Below are 13,420 nucleotides of genomic sequence, written 5' to 3'. Positions count from 1 at the left end.
CCCCAACCCTGGCTTCTGCTCACACAGATGCAGTCCACTCTGCCTGCCCTCTGCTGGAAGTGCGTTGGCCCTTTAAAAGGGTGCTGCTTTTCCAGCCATCTCTCCCTGGCAGACAGCAATGCTGCTGCTTTTCACAGCCAGATGTTATGTGGGCAACTTTCTCAGTTCTGGTGCTCTCTGCTGGGTGGCTCAGCTTGGAGTTTAGACCCTAGAGTTCTCAGTGGCAATTCTCCACAGCTAAGATGTCTCTCTGGATCTTCAGCTGCTGTTTGTGGGAGCCTGGCCAGCCCTTTCGTTGCCCTTCCTACCAGTCTCTGTGCAGTCTCCACTTTCTGTCCTTGGTTATCAGGATTCTCTCCAGCTAGTCTTCAGTTGAATGTAATTATATATATATTAGAGGCCTGATGCATGAAATTCGTGCAAGAGTAGGCCTTCCTTCCCCCAGTTGCCGGCCCCAGCTTCCCTCTGGCACCCAGGACCCAGGCTTCCATCTGGCCACCAATAGGCACCTGGGGCCTGGGCTTCATCAGGAAGGTCGTCAGGAAGGATGTCTGGTCTAATTAGCATATTACACTTTTATTATTATAGATATATATACTAGAGACCCGGTGCATGAAATTCACGTGTGGGTGGGGTCCCTAGGCTTGGCCAGTGATCAGGGACAATCAGCTTCCCTGCCTCCCCTCCTCCCCACCTCCTCCTTCCCTCACTGCCCATGCACCACCACCTGCGGTTCTCTGCCTCCCCCCCTCCCCATCTCCCCTCCTCCTTTCCCCACCGCTCGCATCTGCTGCCACCAAACCCCGATTCCCTGTCCCAGCCTGGGGCCCAGCCCTGACCAGGCGATCCGGACCTGCCGGTTGGGGGGAGGGACTGGGAGGTTGGCCTGCAGGCCCCATCAATGATCAAGACCTGTGGCCTGGGGGCAGCTCCTGCACTGAGCATCTGCCCCCTGGTGGTCAGTGAGAGTCATAGTGACCAGTCGTTCCAGTCATTCTGTCATAAGGGTCACTTAGGCTTTTATATATATAGATATTTTGGTATTTTAGTTATAATTCCAGTTTGGTCCTGGGATTATGTCAGCGTAGCATCCAGTTACTCTGCTGCCATTTTTTATCCTTCGCTACTAGAAAAGTTTTAATTACACATGTGGCTTGCAATACAATTCTAAATTACATTAGTTGCTCACATTGTATTTCTAAATTACATATGTGACCTGCATTAGACTTCTAAATTACACATGTATTTTTTTGGACACATTATATTTCTATTGGACAGCCTTGTCTAGGGGTAGAATGGGCTGGTACCTCTTTGTAATTCATCCCTTAAAGATCTCTCATCAGAGAAGGTGCCTTGGTGGCAAGTGCTCCTTGGCCTTAAGGGAATGAATCAATAAGTTTCGAGAAGGAGTTCAGCTGAAGCTCAGGGGAAGTGCCAGTTTCTTCCCCTCATGCCCTCCTGACCCAGCCAGGCTGCCTATGACAGGAGGAAACCTTCTCCTCCAGGACCTGACCAGCTGCTTGAGCTCTGTGAGGGCCCTTTGCTTCTCAAGTTCCACCTGGGCTTGGGAGCTGTTGGGGGCCAGATGTAAGCTGGCAAGGTCCTTGCACCTGAAGGGGCTAGCAAGGCTGGGACCCTTACCCACACAGTTTTCCCAGACTTGTTTGGATGGCAGTTATCAGTAGAATGAGAACAGCCTTTCATGGCTTACCAAGAAGTTTGTAGCTATTTACTGAGATTTGCTGTACTGAGAACTTGTCCTTCTGCTGTGTCTCTCCCTTAGAGATTAAGAGGAACAAAGAATACATTCCTCTTGACAGACCTCCTATTCAGTGTCTTGTGTATAAAAAGCATTGCGTGGTTAATAAACTTGCTGCAGTTCCTCGATTGAGCTGCAGTCCTCCCGATCCCGCTCTCCTGTCTTTCTTTCTTTTCTCAATTCCCACCTCACTACCTCAGCCCGGCTCAACCTGTCAGGCTGGCCTGACAGGGAGCAAGGGAAATGGATGCTCAGGAGATGAGACAATGGCCTTATAGCCCATTCAGTTCAATTTTGTTAAGTTTCTACTGAGTACCATGAAGAACAAGGTGCTGAGGCAGAACTGGAGGAAAGGCAAGTCAGGGAGATGAACTTATAAAGCACTTACTATGTCAGTGATGGCGAACCTATGACACGCATGTCAGAGGTGACATGCGAACTCATTTTTTTGGTTGATTTTTCTTTGTTAAATGGCATTTAAATATATAAAATAAATATCAAAAATATAAATCTTTGTTTTACTATGGTTGCAAATATCAAAAAATTTCTATATGTGACACGGCACCAGAGCTAAGTTAGGGTTTTTCAAAATGCTGACACGCCGAGCTCAAAAGGTTTGCCATCACTGTACTATGTGCTCAGCTTTAGTGTTAGGTAATTTATTTATGTTTTATCATTGTTTTGCCTTCAAGGACTAAGTGCTTAAGATACTTAATACCTAAGTATCTGAGTATACTCAAATTTCCAAAAGGCTTTTCCGTTTATAATCTGCTTTCACATACATTTTTCCTTACACACACACACACACACACACACACACACACACACACATTGGGTGTGCTTACAATGGCCTCATTTTCTAAATGGGGAAGCAATTTTCAGTAAGGGGCTGTGAGGGGCACAATGCTAGATCTTAAAGCTGGTATTTCTGATTCTTTTTTTTTTAAATTTTTTTATTGCTTAAAGTATTACAAAGGGTATTACATATGTGTCCTTTTTTCCCCCCGCCCTTGACAATCCCCTGGCCTCCCCTACCCCCCAGTGTCTTATGTCCATTGGTTATGCTTATATGCATGCATACAAGTCCTTCCGTTGATCTCTTACCCCCCTCCCTCCTGTTTCCCAACCCTCCCCGGCCTTCCCGCTGCAGTTTGACAATCTATTTGAGGCAGTTCTGCCTCTGTATCTACTATTGTTCAAAAGTTTATAATGGTCTTTATTATCCATGAATGAGTGAGATCATGTGGTATTTTTCCTTCATTGACTGGCTTATTTCACTTAGCATAATGCTCTCCAGTTCCATCCATGCCGTTGCAAATCATAAGAGTTCCTTCTTTTTTAAAGCAGCATAGTATTCCATCGTGTAGATGTACCACAGTTTTCTAATCCATTCATCTACTGATGGGCACTTAGGCTGTTTCCAGATCTTAGCTATGGTGAATTGTGCTGCTATGAACATATGGGTGCATATATCCTTTCTGATTGGTGTTTCTGGTTTCTTGGGATATATTCCCAAGTGGGATCATGGGTCAAATGGGAGTTCCATTTTTAGTTTTTTGAGGAAACTCCATACTGTCTTCCATAGTGGCTGCACCATTCTGCATTCCCACCAGCAGTGCACGAGTGTTCCTTTTTCTCCACATCCTCTCCAGCACTTGTCGTTTGTTGATTTGTTGATGATAGCCATTCTGACAGGTGTGAGATGGTACCTCATTGTTGTTTTGATTTGCATCTCTCAGATGATTAGTGACTTTGAGCATGTTTTCATATGTCTCTTGGCTTTCTGAATGTCCTCTTTTGAAAGGTGTCTATTTAGGTCCTCTGCCCATTTTTGATTGGATTGTTTATCTTCTTTTTGTTAAGTTGTATGAGTTCCCTATAAATTTTGGAGATTAGGCCCTTATCAGATATGACACTGGCAAATATGTTTTCCCACGCAGTGGGTTTTCTCGTTGTTTTGTTGATGGTTTCTTTTGCTGTGCAGAAGCTTTTTATTTTGATGTAGTCCCATTTGTTCATTTTCTCTTTAGTTTCAAGTGCCCTAGGAGCTGTATCAGTGAAGAAATTGCTTTGGCATATGTCTGAGATTTTGTTGCCTTTGGATTCTTCTAGAATTTTTATGGTTTCCTGTCGTACATTTAAGTCCTTTATCCATTTTGAGTTTATTTTTGTGTATGGTGTAAGTTGGTGGTCTAGTTTCATTTTCTTGCATATATCTGTCCAATTTTCCCAACACCACTTATTGAAGAGACTATCTTGGCTCCATTGAATGTTCTTTCCTCCTTTGTCAAATATTAATTGAGCATATTGGTTCAGGCCGATTTCTGGGGTCTCTATTCTATTCCATTGATCTATATGCCTGTTCTTGTGCCAGTACCAGGCAGTTTTGAGAACAGTGGCTTTGTAATACATCTTGATATCTGGTATTGAGATCCCACCTACTTTCTTCTTTCTCAGGTTCACTGCAGCTATTCGGGGTCTTTTTTTATTCCAAATGAATTTTTGGAGAGTTCGTTCTAGATCTGTGAAGTATGCCGTTGGTATTTTAATGGGAAGTGAGCTGGATTTATAGATTGCTTTGGATAGTATGGACATTTTAATGATGTTGATTCTACCAATCCATGAACACGGTATGTTCTTCCATCTGTTTATGTCTTCCTCTATCTCATTTTTCAACGTCCTGTAGTTTTCTGAGTAGAGGTCTTTTACCTCTTTAGTTAAGTTTATTCCTAGGTAGCTTAATTTTTTTGGTGCAATGGTAAATGGGATTGTTTTTCTAATCTCTCTTTCTGACAGTTCACTATTGGTGTATAGAAATGCCTCAGATTTCTTGGGGTTAATTTTGTATCCTGCTACATTGCCAAATTCATGTATTAAGTCTAGTAGCTTTTTGATGGAGTCTCTAGGGTTTTGTATGTATAATATCATGTCGTCTGCAAATAAGGACAGTTTTACTTCCTCTTTTCCAATTTGGATGCCTTTTATTTCTTCTTCTTGCCTAATTGCAATGGCTAATACTTCCAGTACTATGTTGAACAGGAGTGGTGAGAGTGGGCATCCCTGTCTTGTTCCTGTTCTTAGGGGAAATGGTGTTAGTTTTTGTCCATTGAGTATGATGTTGGCTGTGGGCCTGTCATATATGGCTTTTATTATGTTGAGGTATGATCCTTCTACTCCCACCTTGCTGAGAGTTTTTATCAAAAATGGGTGTTGGATTTTGTCAAATGCTTTTTCTGCTTCAATTGATATGACCATGTGGTTTTTTGGTTTTCTGATTCTAAGACCAGCGCTGGTTTTCTTCCACTACCTGTCCCCAGGTGGAGGAGGCCAAAGGGGCCAGCACACGCCAATAATACAAGACTGGATGTTGGAAGTGAGAGACCACATTCACAAAACTTCATATTACAGTTATAATTATAGTCATCCTATTATTAATGATCATTCTTAATCTCTTACAGTACCTGGTTTATAAGTTAAACTTTATCATAAGTATGTATAAAGCATAGTATAAACAGGGTTCAGTACTATCTGTGGTTTTAGGCATCCCCACATGTTAGGTGAAAATGCTGCAGTAGACATGGGATGCAGGCAGCCCTTTGAAATCCTCATTTCATCTTTTTCAGACATATACCCATAAATGGGACTGTAGGTCTATTTTTAATTTTTTGAGGATTTCCCACTCTGCTTTCCACATGGTCATACCAATTTGTATTTCCCAATGGTGCACCAGGGTTCCCTTTTCTCTACATCCCTGCCAGCATTTATCTCTTGTCTTTTTAATTTTTTAAAATTTGTATTGCCGAAACCGGTTTGGCTCAGTGGATAGAGCGTCGGCCTGCGGACTGAGAGGTCCCGGGTTCGATTCCAGTCAAGGACATGTACCTGGGTTGCGGGCACATCCCCAGTGGGGGTGGTGCAAGAGGCAGCTGATCGATGTTTCTCTCTCATCGATGTTTCTAACTCTCTCTATCTCTCTCCCTTCCTCTCTGTGAAAAATCAATAAAATATATTTTAAAAAAAATAAAATAAAATTTGTATTGATTTCAGAGAAGAAGAGAGAGGGAAAGAGAGATGGAAACGTCAATGATGAGAGAGAATCATTGATTGGCTGCCTTCTGCACCTCCGACACTGGGGATGGAGCCTGCAACCCGGGCATGTGTTCTGACTGGGAATAGAACCATGACCTCCTGGTTTATAGGTTGACGTTCAACCACTGAGCAATGCTGGCCCTGCTATCTCTTGTCTTTTTGACGATAGTTTTTCTGATGGGTGTGAGGGGATATCTTATTGTGGTTTTGGTTGGCATGTCCCTGGTGATTAGTGATGTTGAACATCTTTTCATGAAGCTGCTGGGCATTTGTATGCTTTCTTTGGGAAAACGTCTGTTCTGTCGATTGAATAGAACTTTTTTTTTTTTTTAGGTTTTATTTTTATTTTTTTTTTATTATTTAAAGTATTACAAATAGTAGTACATATGTTTCCTTTTTTTTCCCAATTGACCTTCCTCCAGCCTCCCTTACCCCCAGATTATCTGTGATTTTTTTTTTCTTTTTTTGCTGTTGAGTTGTATAAATTTTTATATCTTTTGGATATTAATCCCTTATCAGATATATGGTCTCTGAATATTTGATGCCACTCCATAGGTTGCCTTTCATTTTGCTGGTTTCTCTTGCTGCGCAGACACGTTTTTGTTGATGCGGTCCCACACTTTGGTTTTTGCTTTTGTTACTTTGCTTTTGGTGTCATATCCAAAAAAATCACTGCCGAGGACATGACCACAGAGCTTTGCCCGTGTTTTAGCTTGGGAGTTTTATGGTTTCAGGTATTACATTTAAATCCTTAATAAACTTCAAGTTAATTTTGTGAGTGGTGTAAGATAGAATCTAATTTTATTCTGTTGCATGTGGATATTCAGGTTTCCTAACACCATTTATTCAAGAGACTATCCTTTTCTCATTGAGTATCCATGGCTCCCTTGCTAGCTATTAGTTGAGTATATACACATGGGTTTATTTCTGGGCTCTCAATTTCTTTCTTTTTTAATATATATTTACTAGAGGCCCAATGCATGAAATATCGTGCAAGAGTAGGCCTTCCTTCCCCAGGCTGCTGGCACCAGCTTCCCTCCAGCACCTGGAACCCAGGCTTCCCTCCAGCCACCTGCAGGCACCTGGGATCCGGGCTTCCCTTGCAGCCCCAGCTTCGTCTGGAAGGTCGTCCAGAAGGACGTCCAGTCTAATTAGCATATTATGCTTTTATTATTATAGATTGATTTCAGAGAGGAAGGGAAAGGGAGAGAAAGATAGAAAATTAAAAAGACAAGAGATAAATGCTGGCAGGGATGTAGAGAAAAGGGAACCCTGGTGCACCATTGGGAAATACAAATTGGTATGACCATGTGGAAAGCAGTGTGGGAAATCCTCAATGATGAGAGAGTTATTGATCAGCTGCCTCCTGCATGCCCCACACTGGGGATTGAGCCCACAACCTGGGCATGTGCCCTGACCGGGAATCCAACCGTTACTCCTGGTTCATAGGTCAACCCACAATCACTGAGCCACCGCAAGTGGGCAGGGCTCTCAGTTTCTGTTTCCTTAATCTATGTGTCTGCTTATGCCAGGACCATGTGTTTTGGGTGCTTGGGCCGTGTAGTAGAGTTTGAAATCAGGAAGCATGATGCCTCCAGCTTTATTTTATCTCAAGTTGCCTTGGCTATTGGGAGTCTTTTGTGATTCCACGGTAATTTTAGGATTTTCCCCCCTATTTTTGGGTAGTATGGACATTTAAACAATATTAACTCCTCTGATCCATGAACATGGGGTATCTTTTCATTTATTTGTGCCTCAATTTCTTTCATCAATGTATTACAGTTTTTGGTGTATAGATCTTTCATTTCCTTGGGTAAATTTATTCCTGTTTTATTGTTTTATTTCTTTTTCAGATAGTTCACTGTTAGTATATAGAAATATAACTGCTTTTTGTATGTTGTTTTGTATCCTGAAACTTTGCTAAATTCATTTATTAGTGTTAACAGGGCTTTTTGGTGGAGTCTGGGTTTTTCTATATACAAGATTATGCCATCAGCAAACAGACAATTTTACTTCTCTCTTTCCAATTTGGATGTTCTTTCTTTCTCTTTCTAAATAAATTTCTCTGGTTACAGCTTCCAGTATGACTTTGAATAGGGGTAGTTAGAGTGGGCATATTGCTCATCTTAGAGGTAAGGCTTTCAACCTTCACCATTAAATTTGTTAGCTGTGAGTTTGTCAGATATGGCCTTTATTCACGGTGAGGTGTGTTCCTGCTACATCTAATTGTTGAGAGTTTTTGTTGTGAGTTTTTATCATGGAAGGATGTTGACTTTTGTCAAATGCTTTTTTGGGCATCTAGTGAGATGATTATATGAGTTTTGTCTTTCATTTTATTAATGTGGTATATCACATTTATTTATTTGCATGTATTGATTCATCCTTGCATGCCAGAGATAAGTCCCACTTGATCATGGTGAATGATCCCGTTAACGTGCTGTTAAATTTGGTTTGCTATATGTTGTTGAGATGTACTGGGGAAGCTAAAAGGACTTGGTGGGTTTTGAATTGCTTCTGGAGCACACCTCTGGCCCTGTGACGACTTCTTTTGTAAAACAAGAACAGTCAGGATTTTTGTTTGCTTGTTTGTTTAATATCTCAGGGACTGTGTTGCCACCCAAATGTTGGCAACAGACTGACAAATCCATTCCCCCAGCTTTGGAATATTTCTGTTAGACATGAGCAGAGCAAGGATGATGGGCCGGGTACAGAAACTCACGAGGACAGAAAGCCCCGGCGCCCAGCAAGGGGCAAAACTGGGAAAACAAGAACCTGGCCCCAGGGTGACCTCTCCTCCCCTAGCACATCTCTGGTCATGCTGTTTGGACCCTGACCTTTTCCTCCCTAAAGATAACATCAGTTGTATTTCAGCTCCAGGCCCAGAAAAGCAGCAAAACCAGACAAGTGACAAGTGGCTGCCTCAGGACCAGCTGCAGTGACTGATGACCCCCTGCCCTGGCGCCTACCAATCCGTGCAGAGCCGGACCCTGGAACAGCTCCCCTGGAAGGCTGATGGGTATTCAGAATGGCGGTCTTGCATCTTGTTGAGACCCTCTTCTGAGAGCTCCCCTAAGATTCCCTCCGCAAGAGACAAATATGCTCAGGACAAAGGACCCAGGGCGGCTCTCCCTCCAAGGAGCCCCCTGCCCGTCCCCCACCGGCACATACCCTGTAACCTGCAACCAGGGGAGCAGTGGGCAGCAGGCGCTCGTCCCAGGCTCACCCCCTGGCCCTGTCTCCAAGGCCCCCTTCTCTCCGACTTCTTGATGAGCCAAAGCAGCCTGCCTGGGCTCTCCTGTTGCTTCTTCTACACCAGCGGTTCTCAACCTTGGGACGCGACCCCTTTGGGGTCGAATGACCCTTTCACAGGGGTCGCCTAAGACCATCCTGCATATCAGATATTTACATTACACGGACACGCCCTGGAGCCCTCCTGTGGTCCCTCCCCAGCCTACTGGCCCCCATCAGCCCCAATCACTGGCCAGGATGAGGTACCCACCCATGCACGAATTCGTACGCTGGGCCCCTAGGATATATATATTTACATAAACTCCATTGGTGATAGATTAGGGAGGTGGGAGAAAGCAAAGCGGGGAAACCTCTGGAATTGGATAAAAAGTGAAATGATAGACACTTAGAAAAAAAGTGTCTTTTACTTAAGTGGGTGCAGGATAAGTTAACAGTCAACAATTAACTCAATGACAAGGAGGGGGCTTGTGGTCTCTGCAGAGCAGTGCCTGTGCTTTGAGGAGTCCAGGAAAAGGAAAATTACTTTGACATTCCAACCATATGTTATGGTAGATGCAAAAAGACAATAGGCTCAGTTAAGGTAAAGATTGACCTTTGTCAGGGAAGATACTGGCCTAGGACATGACTACCCACCATACACTGCTTTTTAGTTTTAGGTTTCAATTTCAGACCCTCCTTTGTGGTTACTTACGTTCTCTGAGTGTGCAAGGCTGCCATGCAGGTCTTCCCTGAGCTAGTCAGGTTAGCATGTGGTTCCTTTTCATCCATAGTTCAGTGTCTGGTTCATTTACGTAGTTCTAAATACATTTACCCTTCTGAAAAAAGCATATATGGGCATCAAAGAATTTTAAAAACCTCACCCTATCAGATGAATCGGGGCAGATTTGATTAGCAAAGACACATATTGTCCCATAACATCCCCTAGTTGGAAGGAACCAGGTTTTGATTTAAAAACAGACGTTGGTTCAATATTCCTGCCATTTATACAGAAGCTTTGCTCTGAAGGAGAAAGCAATTAGTTGGGTGTGGCTAAGAGGAAATAAAGTAGCCCCAGTGTCTGCAGGGGCCTCAGTGGCTTCCCTGTTTATGATAATTTCAATTTCTCCCAAACTATCAGTGAGAAAGAGGAACATTTTTGGAGAAACCCTATGCTTCTTCTGGTTTCTTTTTTTTCTAAGTCCCATTTTGTTTTTTGTTGTTGTTTTTTAAGGGGAGACTAGAAACATTTAATAATATGTTTTTTTATATCATAATTGTATACAAACCTGGGCCCTAGCATCATCACTTGTCTTTTGCCTCAAGTTTTCTAAAGTTGTTTTAATTATACCCTTTAGATGTAATTGGTCATATGATGGACATATATAATATATATTTTTTTATTGTTGACTAGAGGCCTGGTGCACAGATTCATGCACCAGTGGAGTCCCTCAGCCTGACCTGCGGGGATCTGGCTGAAACTGGCTCTCCGACATCCCAGATTGCGAGAGGGTGCAGGGTGTGTCCGGCCCATCTTGCCCAGTCAGTCCCAATCAGCCAGACCCCAGCAGCAAGCTGACCTACCGGTCAGAACATCTGCCCCCTGGTGGTCAGTGCACGTCATAGCAACTGGTCGAGTGGTCGAATGAACAGTCGGACACTTAGCATATTAGGCTTTTATTATATAGGGTAGTATTACAGATGTCTTCCATTTTCCTCCCCTTTACCCCCTCCTACCAGACCTTACCCACCCCCCAGGTCTTCACCCTATTGCCTGTGTCCATGGACTATATAAGCATATAAGTTTTCTGGTTTATCTCTTCTCATCACCCTAACCCCACATTGAGGTATCTCAGTCTGTTCTCTGCTTCTATGTCTCTGGGTCTATTCATCACTTTATTTTGTTCATTAGATTTCACATATGAGAGAGATCATGTGACACCTGTCTTTCTCAGATTGACTTATTTCACTTAACATAATAGTCTCCAAGTCCATCCATGATGTTTAAAAGGGTAAGAGATCCTTCTTTTTACTGCTGCATAGTATTCCATGGTATAAATGTACCTCGGCTTTTTTATCCACTCATCTACTGATGGACACTTGGGCTATTTCCAGATCTTAGCTATTGTAAATAATGCTACTATGAACATAGAGGTGCTTATATACTTTCTGATTGGTGTTTCAGGGTTTTTAGGCTATATTCCCAGACGTGGGGTCACTGGATCAAACAGAAGTTCCATATTTAATTTTTTGAGGAAACTCCATACTGTCTTCCACAGTGGCTGCACCAGTCTGCATTCCCACCAGCAGTGTACTAGGGATCCCTTTTCTTTGCATCCTCACCAACACTCATTTGTTGATTTGTTGATGGTAGCCATTCTGACAGGTGTGAGGTGACACCTCATTGTGGTTTTTATTTGCATCTCTCTGATTAGTGACTTTGAGCATTTTTTCATATGTCTCTTGGCCATTTGTATGTCCTCTTTGGAAAAATGTCTATTCAGGTTTTCTGCCTGTTTTTAAAAAAATCCTAATTGTCGAAAGTATTACATAAGTACCCCTTTCCCCCCCCTCCCCCCATTGACCTCTTCTAGCCTGCTCCCTTGCCCTAGGCCTTCACTACCCTATTGTCTGTGTCCATGGGTTATGCATATATGCATACAAGGTCATTGGTTGATCTCTTCCCACTCACCCTCCCTCCCCACCTTCCCTCTGCTGGATTGTTTGTCTTCCTTTTGTTAAGTTGTATGAGTTCCTTATAAATTTTGGATATTAGCCCTTTATCACATGTATCGTTGCCAAATATGTTCTCCCTGTTTTGTTGATGGTTTCTTTTGCTGTGCAGGATCTTTTTTTTTTTTTTTTTTTTTTGCTTTTTTTTATGTAGTCCCATTTGTTTATTTTCTCCTTAGCGTCCTTTGCCCTAGGAGTTGTATCCATAAACATATTGCTATGAGAGATGTCTGAGATTTTATTGCCTATGCTTTCTTCTAAGATTTTTATAATTTCACTAGAGGCCCAGTGCACGAAATCCATGCACTTGGGGGCAGGGGGGCCTCAGCCCAACCTGTGCCCTCTTGCAGTCCAGGAGCCCTCGGGGGATGTCCGACTGACGACTTAGTCCCACTCCCCTAAGCCATCAGTGGGACATTCTTAGCGCTGCCGCAGAGGCGGGAGAGGCTCCCACGACCGCCTCTGTGCTCGCCAGCCATGAGCCCGGCTTCTGGCTGAGTGACACTCCCCCTGTGGGAGTGCACTGACCACCAGGGGGCAGCTCCGCATTGAGCACCTGCTCCCTGGTGGTCAGTGCGCATCATAGTGACCGGTCTTTCTGCCGTTTGGTCAATTTGCATATTAGCCTTTTATTATATAGGATACCTTACATTTAAGTCTTTTATCCATTTTGAGTTTATTCTTGTGTATGGTGTAAGTTGGTGGTTTAGTTTCATTTTTTTGCATGTATCTGCCCAATTTCTCCAACACCATTTATTGAAGAGACTGTCTTGACTCCATTGTATGCTCTTGCCTCCTGTGTCAAATATTAATTGAGTGTAATGGCTTGGGTCGATTTCTGGGGTCTCTGTTCTGATCCATTGATCTATATGCCTGTTCTTGTGCCAGTACCAGGCTGTTTTGATTACAGTGGTTTTGTAGTACAATTTGGTATCTGGTATTGTGATTCTTCCAAATTTGTTCTTCTTTCTCAAGATTGCTGAGGCTATTCGAGGTCTTTTTGGGTTCCATATAAACTTTTGGAATATTTGTTCTAGCTCTGTGAAATGTGCCGTTGGTATTTTAATAGGGATTGCATTGAATCTGTAGGTGGCCTTGGGTAGTATGGACATTTTAATGATGTTAATTCTTCTAATCCTTGAACATGGTATACACTTCTTTTTTTTTTTGTATCTTCGTCTATTTCTTTTTTCAACGTCCTGTAGTATTCCGAGTACAGGCTTTTTACCTCCTTGGTTAAGTGTGTCCTGGGCATATTATTTTATTCTGTTGCAATGGTGAATGGTATTTTTTTTCTCCAGAATGAGAACATATTTATTCAATGTGGGGCATCCAGGACACTGTACAACTTCTCCCTTTTCTAGAACATACTCTGCTGGAGCATAAATTCAGATAAAAACACATTTAATGTAAAAACATTTCTTGTGATTTCTGATCCACATAGTATACTTTATAGCTTCAATTAAATAAGGAAAATTAACTTTGCATTTACTTGCCTGACACCACAAGTCAAAGGTAACTTTAAAAAAGAAGAAACGTGCAGCACCCATGGTCTCTGGGTGGCGCTGTGAGCGACGGGGAAGGAGACACCACACACACACAAGCCTCAGCGCA

Source organism: Myotis yumanensis, unplaced genomic scaffold (assembly GCF_028538775.1).
Source record: "Myotis yumanensis isolate MYYU_CA2020_CCGP unplaced genomic scaffold, mMyoYum1.0.hap1 SCAF_6, whole genome shotgun sequence".
Lineage (NCBI taxonomy): Eukaryota > Metazoa > Chordata > Mammalia > Chiroptera > Vespertilionidae > Myotis > Myotis yumanensis.
The sequence above is the reverse complement of the archived record's forward strand: the minus strand, read 5'-3'. Positions refer to the sequence as shown.